This window comes from Oryzias latipes, chromosome 15 (genome assembly GCF_002234675.1).
Source record: "Oryzias latipes chromosome 15, ASM223467v1".
NCBI lineage: Eukaryota > Metazoa > Chordata > Actinopteri > Beloniformes > Adrianichthyidae > Oryzias > Oryzias latipes.
In genome coordinates this window covers 7,738,927-7,753,138 of record NC_019873.2, presented here as the reverse complement: position 1 = coordinate 7,753,138, position 14,212 = coordinate 7,738,927, and positions in this window count along the sequence as shown.

Below are 14,212 nucleotides of genomic sequence, written 5' to 3'. Positions count from 1 at the left end.
GCTAGCTGACAGATCCTCACAACCACAAACTAACATTGGCAAAAAAAAACAGCAAGCAATATCTCAGCTATGCAACTGTACAGTTTTGAACCAGATGGTAGCTCAGACGAGAAAAATTAAGACATACATGGATCGATTTGTCTGCAGGGAGACTTTGGCCCACCCATAACAGTGGGTGGGCCACTGGGCCACAAACCTGAGCTTTTTCAAACCATGAATTTTTATCTGCTCCCAATCCATCATGATTTAAATAATGAATACTGAGTTTTGATCCTAAATTCTTTATATATCCTCAATCATAAGAAAAATCCTACAAGAACATGTCAAAAACACGTGGTGCAGTGGTAGGACGGTCGACCTCTGATCGGAAGATTGCAAGTTCGGTTTGGGCAAGACACTGAACCCCACCTTGCCTCTGGTGGAAGGTTGGCGCCAGTGTTCGGCAGCGGAGCCACCATCAGTGTGTGTGAAAGGGACTGTGACTGTAAAGCCCTTTAGGCCTTCGAGGAAGGTAGAAAAGTGCTGTATAATTATAAGCCATTTACCATTCTTTAGGTAGTTTAATGACAATTTGTGACGGTAAAATATTCATTTTATCTAGAAGCTTGAAGACTTGAATTGAAGTTACAACCAAAGACTTGAAATGTCCAACTGTAGGTGGCAGACATGCGCTAGTAAACAGTAGAAAAAAGAAGAAGAAGCATTTAGTACATTTTTGAATGAGCATCTAATTCTCGGTGTATACACAGCGTCAGAGAGTATTGTGCAGTTTTCAACAAGTAGCGTACGTCGGTTTTGGAATCAGATTATAGCCATTTCTCTTGCATATTAAGAGTAGAGCATGTGATATGGTATGAACATCTGGCAAAAATGTCTCATGGATGTCTTCCTGAAATTTTCCACTAAAAGGAGGCTCTGTGGCAGATTCCAGACAGGCTGGGGAGTGTAATTTCTTGGCCGACCTAGTGACCCTTCTGTGTCCTCCCAGTGAGATGAAAGAAATAGCCAAGAGGGTAGAAGTTTGGGAATCCTTGCTTAGACTGCGGCCAACATAACATGAACCTGAGATGGATGGATGGTTAAACAGTGATATTGTAGCTCTGTAACATAGTGTTGCTTTGTCCAGAGACTGCCCTTTCATGCAGTGACAGCTGAGACAGCCATAGTTAAGTGGGTATGGAGAATGAACCAATGATGTGTTACTCTGCTGGTTTTAGCACCCGGTGTTATAAAATGACTGTCTAAGAGAGGTTTTCTTCCTGCCAGGAGTGCATTGCTGAGCTCTCCTTAAGTGGCTGAGTTAATATTAACCTCTTATGCATCATCAGTTTAAAAAGCTCACATGTATTACTCCATTAAAAATGTGTAGCAAGCTGTCATTTATCCATTCTTGCCTTACACTGCCTAATATATTCTTGTTCCACTAAAAGACGACTCCACTTATAGATAAACACTCCACACAGTCGATAAGAGCATCTGGTGTAAGCAGCAATAAGCAGTGAGATGGAAGCAGAGCCAGAGTCTGACATGGGACCGGGCTTTGAAAACAGCCTCTTGTATACTGCTTATTCAACTTACTTACACCAATCAATAACAGTTTGTTTTGAGGATTCTGGGCATCCCTGTTGTAACCCAGTTTGATCTCCGTTTTGCTGTACAACCTGGTCAATACCTCGGCCAGCTAATGAACACGGGCTGCAGGAGCTGAATGCCACGGTGGAAACCGCCGGTGGAGGACACACACTCATACATCTCTCTGCACTTGTCGCTCTCAATCAAGCATGTTTTACTGCAGCGAAAGGAAAGGTAAAATGACTGCTCTTGTTGTTCCAGCCTGTGTGCACCTGCAGTGAGCATATCGATCTGCAGACACCCTTGGGGCCTAATTTAAGTCTCTGGGATTCCACTATTGAAGAAATAAAAACATTTCAGCAGGCAGCTGTTGGGGAAACTTGGGAAAAGGGGACCTCTTTCCACATGAAGATCAGTTCTAAATCATGGCTGTTTTCAGAAGAACAAAGTAACATTTACATTTTATGGGGGTTGATTGCTGCACTTTGCAACCTTTACAGTGTTTACATACATGATATCTTCATCAACCTTTTGTGTGCACAGACATGAACAAATAGAATTTGTGCAATAAAGGGTCTATTACATGGGCGCTGTGTACTTTTCTTATTTAAAAAAAAGACTGGATTCATTTCATTTAAGTGAAACCAGAAGCAAGTAATCTTCTATGGACTCACTTGGTCCAGTTCTTTTATGCAGCCAATGGTACCAAACGTCTTTGAAATGTCATCATGCCTTTAACTTTGTTTATTTTTTTTTTAAATATAGATATAACATGCACTGAGGAACATAGAATAATAAAATGTACATCATTTTTTTTTAAGATAATTTCCAGGAAGCTTATACAAGTGAAACAAATAGCAAAAGATGAGAAAGATGGTGGGTTTAACAGCTTTTTATTTGCACAGGAACACATAGGGTGTAAATAATGTCAGATCTGGGCAAACAATTAAAAGAAATTTGGGTTTTTATTACTTAATTCAGTTTTAGTAATATAATCATTTGTTGATAAAATCAGGAGATTTATAAAACAGAATTGTCAAGATATTTAATTTATAAATTAGTCAACAAATAGGAATAATGCTTTTAACTCAAAAGACATTTTCCTTCATTCTGTGAATTTCTTCTAAGTTGGTAAAGTAAATGATTTCATTATAGTGTTTGCTATACTTGTCCAGCACCAGGCCTCTGTTTTATTTGAACAGATTATAACATTTAGAAATTTTGTCTACAAAGTTCTGTTTATGGGTTATTTACTTGTACACAATTCCAACAGTAATGACTGTTTTAGTTAAAAAACAAAAACAGCACCGTTTAGGAATCCGTGAGCACAGATAATCCGATTTTTTTATCCACTGGCACCTATAGGGCTCAGTAGTATCTGTTCCTCTTTAGATCTTTTTTTTAACCAGCCCTTTTTCCACTGTGGTGTTAAACAGAAAGAGGCAGTTGACCCCAGAAGGACCAGCAGGGGTAAATGATTGAATAAAATATTTGTCCTTCTTCAGTGCTTCCCCTGTCTCAGTGCTCTACAGCCTAAAGCCCCATTGATCCAAAAGTCAGCAGTGTTAACTTCGTTGATACTGTAACCTCTCACTGTGATCCAGGTTTTGACCTCAACCTCTTTCCAGCTCTTTGTTACCATCTTTTGATTAGTCTTTTCTCACCTGCCATCCACCTCTCCTGCTCATTCTTTGCTGTCTCTGACTCTGACACCTCTCAAACGGGGTAATTGCTCTGTGGGTTTGGAAGCGACCAGCAAATGACGCTGTAGTTTCCTCTCATAGACTGAGCTCTGTGACACCAATCTGGAGAGGGCACGACACCATTTGGTGTAACTGGCCCTTGTGATGGAGATGGAATAATCGTCCTAATTAGGAAAAGGGACACAAAACCAAGCGGCCGCAGCTTTGACCCACCCCGGCCTGAGTCCATATGGTGGGAGGCTGATAATGAGCTGGCTAATGTGCTGCACCCATTCGGAAGAGACACTCAGTATGGATGTTGGGCCAAAGAGATGGAGAAAGTTTACTATTATCATGTGCTCTGTTTCAGCTCCTCACACATAAACTACCATTTTGGCTTTAGCTTTATAATAAAAAAAAAGCTGGACAGAAATGTTATGTACTTAATTACCTCGAGCACTCAAAGCTGTCAGCACATTAGTGAGCAATGCAGTCAGTAATTACAGACACCCTGCCTCAGAATCCTAAATGACACTTTCAAACTGTTTAATTTTATGAATCATTTGTTCCTTGCTTTGACTCCCAGCTGCCATCATGCAGTTGTGTCACTATTTCATGTTTTGACTTTGTTCCCTTTATGAATATGAGATGTATTGCCAGTTCAAATGAAAGTAATACAAATGTAATGGCAAGTAATGAGATGCTATTTCACCATTATTGGGCAAGGGCTGTGTCTCTGCCTGTGTGTGTGTCTGTATTCTCAATGCTGTGTATGATTTGATGCTAATAAAACCATTTCTGCTCCAAGGAGCAAGCACTGACCAGGATTCAGATTAGGCCTTAATGGCTCCCAGGCCTGGGGCTAAATTGAAATGTAAAACCCCCAAACCAAACATCATTTAGTTGCTGCATTTCTTTATGTGGCCCAGCAAAGTGGAAATTGGAGACATGTGTCTGTTTGACTGTGATTTGCTTTCTTTCATGCAAATGATGTGCGCTTAAACAGGCGGTTGCATTTCTGGATTTACATTGTGATGCCTTAACAGTTCATTTCTGCTAATCTGTGAGCACTCAGCAGCTGCTTCCCTTCAGACGTTTAAGCATTCAGGACTTTTCATTTTGTGTGTGAATGCAATGTTAAACAGAGCAAAAGATTATCTGAATATATCTTTTAGTTATACTTTTATTTTTTTACTTTGTACAATCTGTTAGACAAGGTTAGTATTGTAAGTTTTTTAAGACATTGTTATCCAAATGAGCCTGGATGAATCTGTTTCCTTCATACCCTACTTCTACTTTATGAAGGTCATAGGCCAGCCATGACCCTCAGTGGAATAAGGACTGTGTTTCACATATTACTGGAAGCTATTCATCAACAAGCCTTTTTAATCAAACAAACAAAAGGGGAAAAAGTTGCATGACATCAATCGTCTCTTTTTTATTTTTGGTCTTTGTTTTGGTGGCAATATATAAAAGTTCACCTGACAGGTCGGGACAGGACAAAGCAAGCTCAGTGTTAGGCTATGTTCACCCTGGGCATTTGACGTACATTCAAGAACACAGTAAACGCGGGTTGTGGAATGGGCATATACTGTTATAGTGCCTGTCAGTCTCCTCCCCCCCCCCTCCTGCTCTGCTCCTGACTCCACCAGATGTCACCAACTCACCTCATCACCTGCTGCAGCTCAAAAGGAGACCCGGCACCAGTATTCAACGCCAGTTCGTTGGCCCTTATGGTGACTATACCTTGTCTCAGTCTCATGTTTTGTGTAACCAAGTCTCGCCTCGAATCTAATATTATTCTCCCTGCCTCAGGATTCCTGCCTCCAAGTGTCACCTGAATGGAAGTCATTTCAAGCCCTCCTGCATTCCTGTGGAAACACCACGCTCCGCCAAGCCGCGCTACTAACTCAAGGCACGCCTCAAGCTCCATTCCTCATCAGTCTTACGCCGAGCCACAATCATCTCTCCTGGAAGGAAAATAAATACTCATACCTACCTCTTACCTACCTGTGTCCTCATTCTGGGTTTCAGCATCTGGGTCTACCCATCGTACAAGTCACGACATATACAGTGGGATTGGGAGAAGCCATAGGTTTAGGTTAGCAACTCGCATTCAGCCTAGGTGTTATATAATACTGGGGACAAACTGCAATTGTTATAACCTCCTCCATGATCAATTTCAAATGGTTGGTACTCCTGTGAATTAAAATAGACGCCTCGCAAACATCACTGCCAAAGATGAGTTATGGATGTGCATTTTGTACGTAGAGACAGAAACTTGTATAGCGACATGTAAAAATGAGTGTTTTGAACATGGAAGCCCAAAATATTTGTATCACATAGGCTTTTCATTGAAAGTGGTCGCTTGAATGTGTGATGCCGAGTGCGGTGTGAACATACCATAGTGTGGAATTGAGAAGAAGACTGGAAATATTACTTTGTATGAGTTTTACCTTGAAAAAAGTTTGCTTGACTTTCCTGTAAAACCGTTCATTCTCCATTTCAGCCTTCACTTGTTCTTTTAAGTTTTGTCTGAGACCAATAATGTTTTTACAGGCTGCTTTTAGGTCAGTAAAGCACCCAGAGACAGTATAATGTCCATCAGTGATTGGTGAACGTAAAGCACGGTTGTTTTCTTTTGCAGGTTATTGACACAATCTGTTATTGGTCCATAGAGGCCATGAGACCTATAAATTAAGCAAAACATCCTGCAAGTCAAACTTCATCTTTGATTATAACAACGTGTCATGATTTATAAACTAATTGCTCTTGGGGGGAACGGGGGTTTGAATATGATTTAGAAATTATTCAGCACTAAACACTTTACAATATTTAAACAGAAGAAGTCAGTAAAGAGAAAACACAATTTAACTTTACATGTGAGATCTTTTTACTATTAAGTAAAGCATTTTCATCTGCTTCATCTGCTTTGGTCTGGACAAAATAATGGACAACCCAGATGAGACTCAGTCACAGGACTGATGACAATAATAATTGTTTCTTCACCTTGTAAATGACGTCACATTAGAGAAGTTGTGGGGTGTATTCAGACTAGAAATGTTCATTGATTTGAACTGAGTATGCTTAATTTGTTTCAGATTATTGGTGGAAACGAACTGTGGTTTACTTTAACTAAAACTTGTCCGGTCTGAATAAGAGTCCTTGAGAAGTTGCAAAGGCAGAATTGACCTTACTTGGTGTTGTAAGTTTGCCAGTGGGCAGCAGAACAGGGAGCAATTGGAAGGAAAGCAGATAAATGAATCACAGGAAACATGGGACAGCAAAGACTACATACAGTCTCTTATTCCCTGCTTTTCCAGGAGGTGTCATGGGAGAACAGAGAGAATTGTTACGGGGGAGGAGTTTGTGATCTTGAGTGATGTCGATTCCATAGATTTTAGAGTAAGCAGGAAATTACAAGCCAACTTTCGCCAGTGTCATTCCAAAGACAATACTTTAAGCAACCCCCTAAAACAGTCCTTTGCCCTCAGGAACAGCTCTCCCAGCAACACCTCTCTAAAGCTGGATTCACACAAACATGATTTGTCCAAACTTTTGGTCTGTACTGTAGTTTAAAAGGGTAATAAGAGGATTCTCAAGACTCACACATTGAGCTTGTGACACAAATATGTGATCTGAAAATCAGGACCACTGTAACACCACTGCCATTTTCTAATAGCATCAATCATGTCTTGTGATACTCTAGAGTCTAAAAAGAGAGCAGCAATGTTCCAGCTGATAAAATACATGTTTACATATTATCCAATCTAAAAAAGTGTCTTTGTATCTGTGTAGATGACCATCCTGTGCCCACGTTACAATTACCACAGTCCTATCAGACCATGCAAATATATTGCACTTAAATGAACTGAAAATTTGAGAACTTTATGTGATATTCAATCCATATTATATTTTATATGTTTGATTCATTTGAAGTAAGTGTACACTGTGTGTGTATCATATGAAACGTTTCAGTAGAGTTGACAACAAATGTCTTTATATGCCTAAAAAGGTTGGTGGTGTCACACTTTTTTCAATTGTACAGATTTGACTCTTGCATTTTTGATGGGTGGTACTGCGGACTCATGTTAGGCACAATATTAAAAGTGGGATGGGGGGTGCGGGCGCTGTGTTGAGACCAGAACTTGTTTAGAGATGCAGGCAGGACAACCAGGCCACCTTTTCAAAGAAATATTGAAGCACTTTTTATGTAGTTTTATGTATTATTTATTATTTTAGTAGTAAGTTGCTTTTTTTTTTAATGTATGAATGTTACACTGACCAGAATGCACTTTTAATTTCATTGTACATATGACAATGCCCATAAAGATACATCTAAGATGCAGAAGCAGTGCAAACACAAGTAATAGTTCGCCCACAGTATCAATATTAATGGCAAGGTATAGATCATTATTCATACTAATGTTGGTATCTATATCAGAATCGATCTGCCCACTTCTGTTTTGAATATTGTTAGGAAACTTTGGAGAAAGTAGCACGAAGAGTCTAGCAAGCAAAACCCCTATTATTAACCTGATTATCCAGGCAAAGCAGTTCTGAAGACACGGTTCTTTGAACAGAAAGGGGTCAGTAACATGGACCTGGCAAAAAATACAAAATAAAAATAAAAATGGAAGACTGGAACTACAAAGATCTAGCGCCAGTGCAGAGAACCAGAGAGCAACACATACTGGAGGAAGCAGGTGGGGGAGACAGGAAGGAAGGGACAGAAGTACAGGAGAGTCAAAACGGTAAGTGAGATGATGAAGAGCAGAGGAGTATGGCAAAAATCGTGCCTGAGCACCAAACAAATTAATTATAAAAATGAAGCATGAGACTTCGCAACAGGACAGAGGCGAAGACGACCTGACACTGATTGAACTGCCGCAGCTGTGGCCCATGATCATGACAAGTGATGGTAAAAATGTTGAGTGAGGTTCGTGTTTGTTTGAAAGAAAAATCTAAAAATGCGAAAAAACGTTCAAACTGGGTTTTCTTCAGACCCTGTCTTTGTAAAAACTTGGAAGAGTTTCACACAGCTCCTACTCTGCAGAGGGGCTATGGACCTGCAAGCCATTAACAAGACTCACCCATTTTACATCCAGAAGATTCTAACACAAAAACAAATCACCACAACGGAGCCCTGCTGGCAAAGACTAATGTATAGATCTATATTTTATGCAAGCAAAAAAAATCATTTGGTTTTCTTTTGTTTCTTTCCAAATCCTTCCCGTAAATCATTCTCAGCTCAGTTAACAATGTACTTAGTTTCAGATGTTGATCCCAATGCAAACAGATGTTGCATGTGTGTGTATAATTACAAGGGATGCAGCAAGTCAGCCCCACTGTTCCTAACTAGCTAAGAGAATACAGTCATACAGCTCCTAGGTACTGCAGGCCAATTACACAGCTATCAATTGTTGGAGACTACCTTTATTCTTTGATGTTGTTCCTCAAACAGCAATGCTTTCTTCTTCCTGATCTCCCACTGGTGCTCCTGGAGTGTTAATTACCAAAGCAAATACCATCTTCATCCAACACGCTGTATCCCAAGTGAGGACCGATTTAGGTCGGACACACTTTTAGAAACACCAAGAAGTTTAGAAGAAAGTGCAACAGGATGACAAGTGATGGACACATCACTTGCATTTGCCAATAATGACAACTACAAGGTTTAAAAACTTTGTCGATAGTCACCTGAGTTGGAAAGTTGCAAAGTACTAGAGTTTCACTTTTGCCACAAAGCATGTTGAAAAATCTAGAGATCATTTACTTTTTTTTGGCACATGGCTGACAAGGTTTAGCAAATCCTCTCTGGGGTACATCATTGTGGTAACTTCAAAGACTTTTTTAACAAAAAAAGATTTTATCATAGAAGTGCTGTGCCACTAATAAGCAATCTACCAAACAAAGACAAAGTCAAACTTTCCAAAGGATGACAGCTCTCTTTATGTCTGTGCCTCAACTTCTTCACCTGTACTCACCCCTTACAGGGGTTTCTAAGTGTTTACTATGATCTGTTGCCCGCAGCATGCCTGTAGAAAAAGTATGCATGAACATTTTTTCCATCAATTTAGGCCCCAAAATGTTGATGCACTCTAGGACTTTGATATTTCCTGCTGGCACCTAAGTGCCCCACACAGATTTGCCCATTCTATGCACAAAGACAGTCCATATCCACCTGTAATGGCAGTTGACTAAGGCAGAAGTAGTTTCTTAACTACCTGCGTTTAGGACTTTGCAGTGACAGTTCTCCTGCCGTTTTCTAACACCCTTTGGTTTGTGCTATACCTCAATTGCTTGTTTGCTATCCTGTAAGGGAGCTGGTAGCTTCAGAATGCTGCCATTCTAGTGCTGCCAACAGTCACTTGACACCTATATTTATCCAAAGAGATGAGATTACTGTTTCTTATACAAATTTACTTAAAGATCCACCTCAATGATAATGTTGGTTTTGGCGTTTTTCTGTTACAATAAAGACATTTAAAAAAAAAGTAGATTAGATTAAAATTGCTTTTCTGCTTTTCCTTTATTCAAATTGTGGTGAATCAGGAGCAGACAAAAATATTGTTTGAAAAAGCTTGTAGTTGATAATTATAAACTATAATTAGCAGGCCAAAAGCTCCCTGCTCTGTTCCATTCTGATGCATCCACTTGATCCATGCACGCCTTTGTTTTCCTCATCTGAACTCTGAACTGGTATTTGGCTCAAAATTGTACAATGTCCTAGACATTCAACCCAGGTACTGTCGGGTGAAGGCAGGATACACACTGAACAGGTCACCAGTTTGTTCCAAAGCTCACACATACAAACACAAACACACACTCACACGTGGAACCAGACCAATGTAATGTAAACATTTTTGCAAGCAGCTGCTGTAAGGTGAGAGTAAACCAAATGACGATGATAGGAATCTCCTTCAAAACTCCAGATTCTTTTCGAGCCAAGCTGTAATCCAATCGTTTTTTTCTGTTTTCTCCCGCAGAGATGTGCTTGAAATTTCTAGAGCAAGTAAACATTTGTTGCCTGTAAACAAAGGTTAAAGCCTTCAAATACCTGGGAAAATGGTATGTTGGTGCATTTTTTGAAAATCTTTTTGACATGTAATAGTCGAAAGTCAAATGTCTTCTTTACAGACATCTTTTCTTAGTTATGTTTAAGTGAAAAACAAATGATTTTTGAATGTGCAGCCTACCCTTGAAAAATCATAGAAACACACTACATCGACCCACACACAAAGAAACATGAAATAAACAACACAAAACATTACACATCCCTAACACTGTCTCCCTTTGGACAGCTGTCATCGCCGCAATCCAATAAAAATAATACGATGTTTTCATCCTTAACCGAAATGAATGATATTCGGCAAATTTGGATGATTTTTGCTAACTGAACATAGTTTGAAATTTCTTAAGAGTTTTATTAAATGTGTGTGGAGTACTTTAGTGCATGTCTTGTTTCCATCCTTTAACATCTTCTCTCCATTACTTTTCCAGCCACGCCTAAAAAAACATTGTTCTTTATCGAAATAAAAAGTGATGAAGAAATGATTCCAAGGCACCCGGTTCCAAGGCAAGGGGTTTATTTCCAAACAAAAGACGCTGCCGAGCAGGGAAACCAAAAAACTCCAAATGTCAGGGTTAACATGCAAACATGGAAGCAGACAGTATGGACCAGCCCAGAGGAAGGCAGTGACAAGACATGTATGCAAACAGGGCTGACAAGACACAGGTCAAAAACGATCAGGGGAGATTGGGACAAGGGAAGTCAAACTCAAAACTAAGACAGGTAGGGAGAACTTTCAAAATAAAACAGGAAACAGAAGCAGAATCCTAATCACGACAAAAAACAATGTCAACAAGGTTAACTGAAGAGAGCTGAAGCAAAACTATTTTTAACACGAAATTTACACTGAAACAGTGTTTTGCTGTTTTCACAAGTACTCCCACACTCATGGAGTCACTGATGGAGGGCAAGGTAGGTTCTAGTGTTTCTTTTGATAGTGGGTGAAAAATTGGCAACCCTGTACGAAGCACACAGGTGGCCTGTATGAAATAAGACAAAAGACCACGTTGTGAGCGGTAGAGCAAAAATGGTCATGCCCATTTTTTACTACGGGCATGCTGTGGGTGACAGGTCGTAGGGAACACTTCTTGCACACTGTGCAAGACGCCCCTTAGTGCTGTTCACGTGGTAAGTGTGCAGTCTGAAGCCTGACTTTTATAAATTAGGAGATTAAACATTCAGAGTGTAGTTTCTGTAGTAGTCTTATGGGCAATTTACGTATCACCTGCACACTCCATAAGTCAGCATTTGTCTACAGACATTAAGAAGCCAATTTACTTGCGCCTCACTAATGACTGGAGTGGGTGTAAGGTACAGCAGCATGATCCATACGTCTACAGTGCATGTAACTAACATTATCCTTACAAATACTTTAAGATGCACTTACTGCACATGATAATGGTACGTTCCATTTTCATGAGGTCCCTTAAGGTGGCCGGACAAGCCTCAAGCGAACTGCAAGACACACCTGCGCTCTCCTTAAGATGCAGCCGCTCCTTTCTACGGCCCTCTTAGGGCCCTGACATCCAAAAAACCTGCAGCACCCGCACAGGTCAACCCCCTGTGTGAGTGCACGTCACTGAGGTTTTAATGGAAACATTACGAAACGCTGCAGTGCAGCTTTAAAGTAGACACTTTACTTTTCCTGTTTGTATAGTGGATGAACATGCAGAATTGTACACGGCATGAATGATAAACAGCGCTGCAGGTGAATTGAATCGAACAGGTTTTAGATTCTAATGATTATAAAAGTCTGGTTTTTCTGCCATCATAACTTTCAGACACTTCGTCATGTTTCTGCCTTTTTCTTTTCATTCTGTTTTTTGTCTTGTTTTTAGGCTGTGCACAGTGGGATGGCATTATTCAAATAGATCTTTGTAACTCCTTCGAGATGATTGTGGCACAATCAGCCATGAAATAAGTTTGCTGTTTTAAAAGTGTTCTCTCAGGTCTCTCAGGTGTAGCTTTGTATTCAGGTCGGCTTCCCTGCACCAAAAATCAATCTCAATCAAAGGTGGCGCGGAGTTTATCATAAATTATCATGAAAAGGGTTCCCACTCAGTAGATGCTTAATTACAATCTCATTTGAATAAGTTTGCATATTAATGAGTTTGGAATGAAAATGGTTTGTGGGGTTTGTGACGGGGGGCCGCGGGGTAACCCATGGCGATAATGACGGCCCTCTAAAATGTATGCGATATTATTGCTGCTGGAGAGTCGCTCGCACACACAGGCTGACATATCTGAGGACATGCCCGCACATAGTGATACTCACATGCAGGCTGTACACACACACACACACACACACACACTCAGGGGCGTTATAATATGATTAATGGCGGAGTGTCTCTGACATTAATAAACTATAACCAAATTAAAGACTTCATTAGTCTCAACTTGGGCTCAGCGTTTGGTCACACAGTGAATCAGCGCAGTGTGATATTTGCCTTCCATGACTTTTCCGTTTTCAGACTCTTCCTCTACACAAGGAAACTTCCAAAAAAATAAAAAATCTAGTCGGAGTCAACTTTTTTTTGGAAAGTTGGAACAGGAAACACTTTGAAAACTTGCTGCAGTGTTTTTCTGAATCCTGATGTTGCAGAGTTTCTGCACGTTCATGCCAAAAAGAGCGATGAATGGCAACCATTTCTGGTGAAGCAAAAAGAGGTTAATGTAGCTGTAGTCCAGCAAATACTGCTTTCTTTCAATATCCACTGCTACTGATTTTAAAAAGAAGTTTTAAGCTTTAAATATGCGGATTTTCACCGATGTAGTTGTTGCTTATTTCTAATAATAGGACATTATGCTACAGAATTTGTTGCATAAAGGAGAATCAATAATTCATGAAATACAACTTCATATGAAAAAAGTCTACCTCACATGAATATCATCTGAGGATATCAGTCTAAAACAATATATTTTTAACTTTTTTTTCTTTCATTTTGGTAGCTCTAAAGTCACAGGGTTGTCATAGCAAAGTAATTGTGTGATCACTTGACCCTTTCTGACACAAAACAGAGGTCCTACCTGGGTTTAAGCCCTGTGTGACATGTAAAATGTTCATATTTAACACACAAAAAAATGCATGGACATGTGCACTTACTGGGGGGTAATACATGATCACTTTAGAATAATACCTAGCGACTGCTTTGTTTGGATTTCTTCAAAATCAGCTCAAAAGGTCAAATGATGAAATGGAGATCTTAGTATCCTGTGGGTTTTGATCTGGTGAACCTGTTTTTTTTTTCACATTACACTTTTGAGTGCAGATTAAATCATCTGATCAAAGTCATACAGTTACTACAGTACATGTGGTTGTTTGAGGGTGGAATTGCCTAAATGAACGTTGACATTAAAAAGTGTCTTAAGACCTATTTAGATCTCCTCGTCCAATAACCCACACAAGATTTCTATTTTATTTTTAGTCAAATATGTGCTTTTACCGCTTATATCTACTTTTTCCCTATTTTTCTATAAACAGTGCTTCTGTTTGCATTGAAAACACATTAAATTTCACCAGAGTTCACTTGCAAGTGCCCCTATGTTTGCCTGTTTTATTCAAAAATGAGCTCAGATGAGCTTCCTCACCTGTGTGAATAAAACAAATGTTTTGATGAAACAAAATCGGTTCTAGTTCTGTGTCTAGTTTGTAGTTCTGTGTTAAAACCATTATTTAAAGGCAATCTAGAAGGCCGGCTTTTGTGTTGCATCAGAGCCCAACAGCACCAAGCCTTCCCTACTGTTTCATGTCCACTCCTGCATGGCGGCAGGTGTTTTGATGCAAATATGCATCAAAACACTTCCTCTCCATAAGTACCTTAATCTAGTATTTATTTGAAAGCAAGTGAATTTTGTTTTTCTTAGCTGGAAATATATTCAGGCGTCA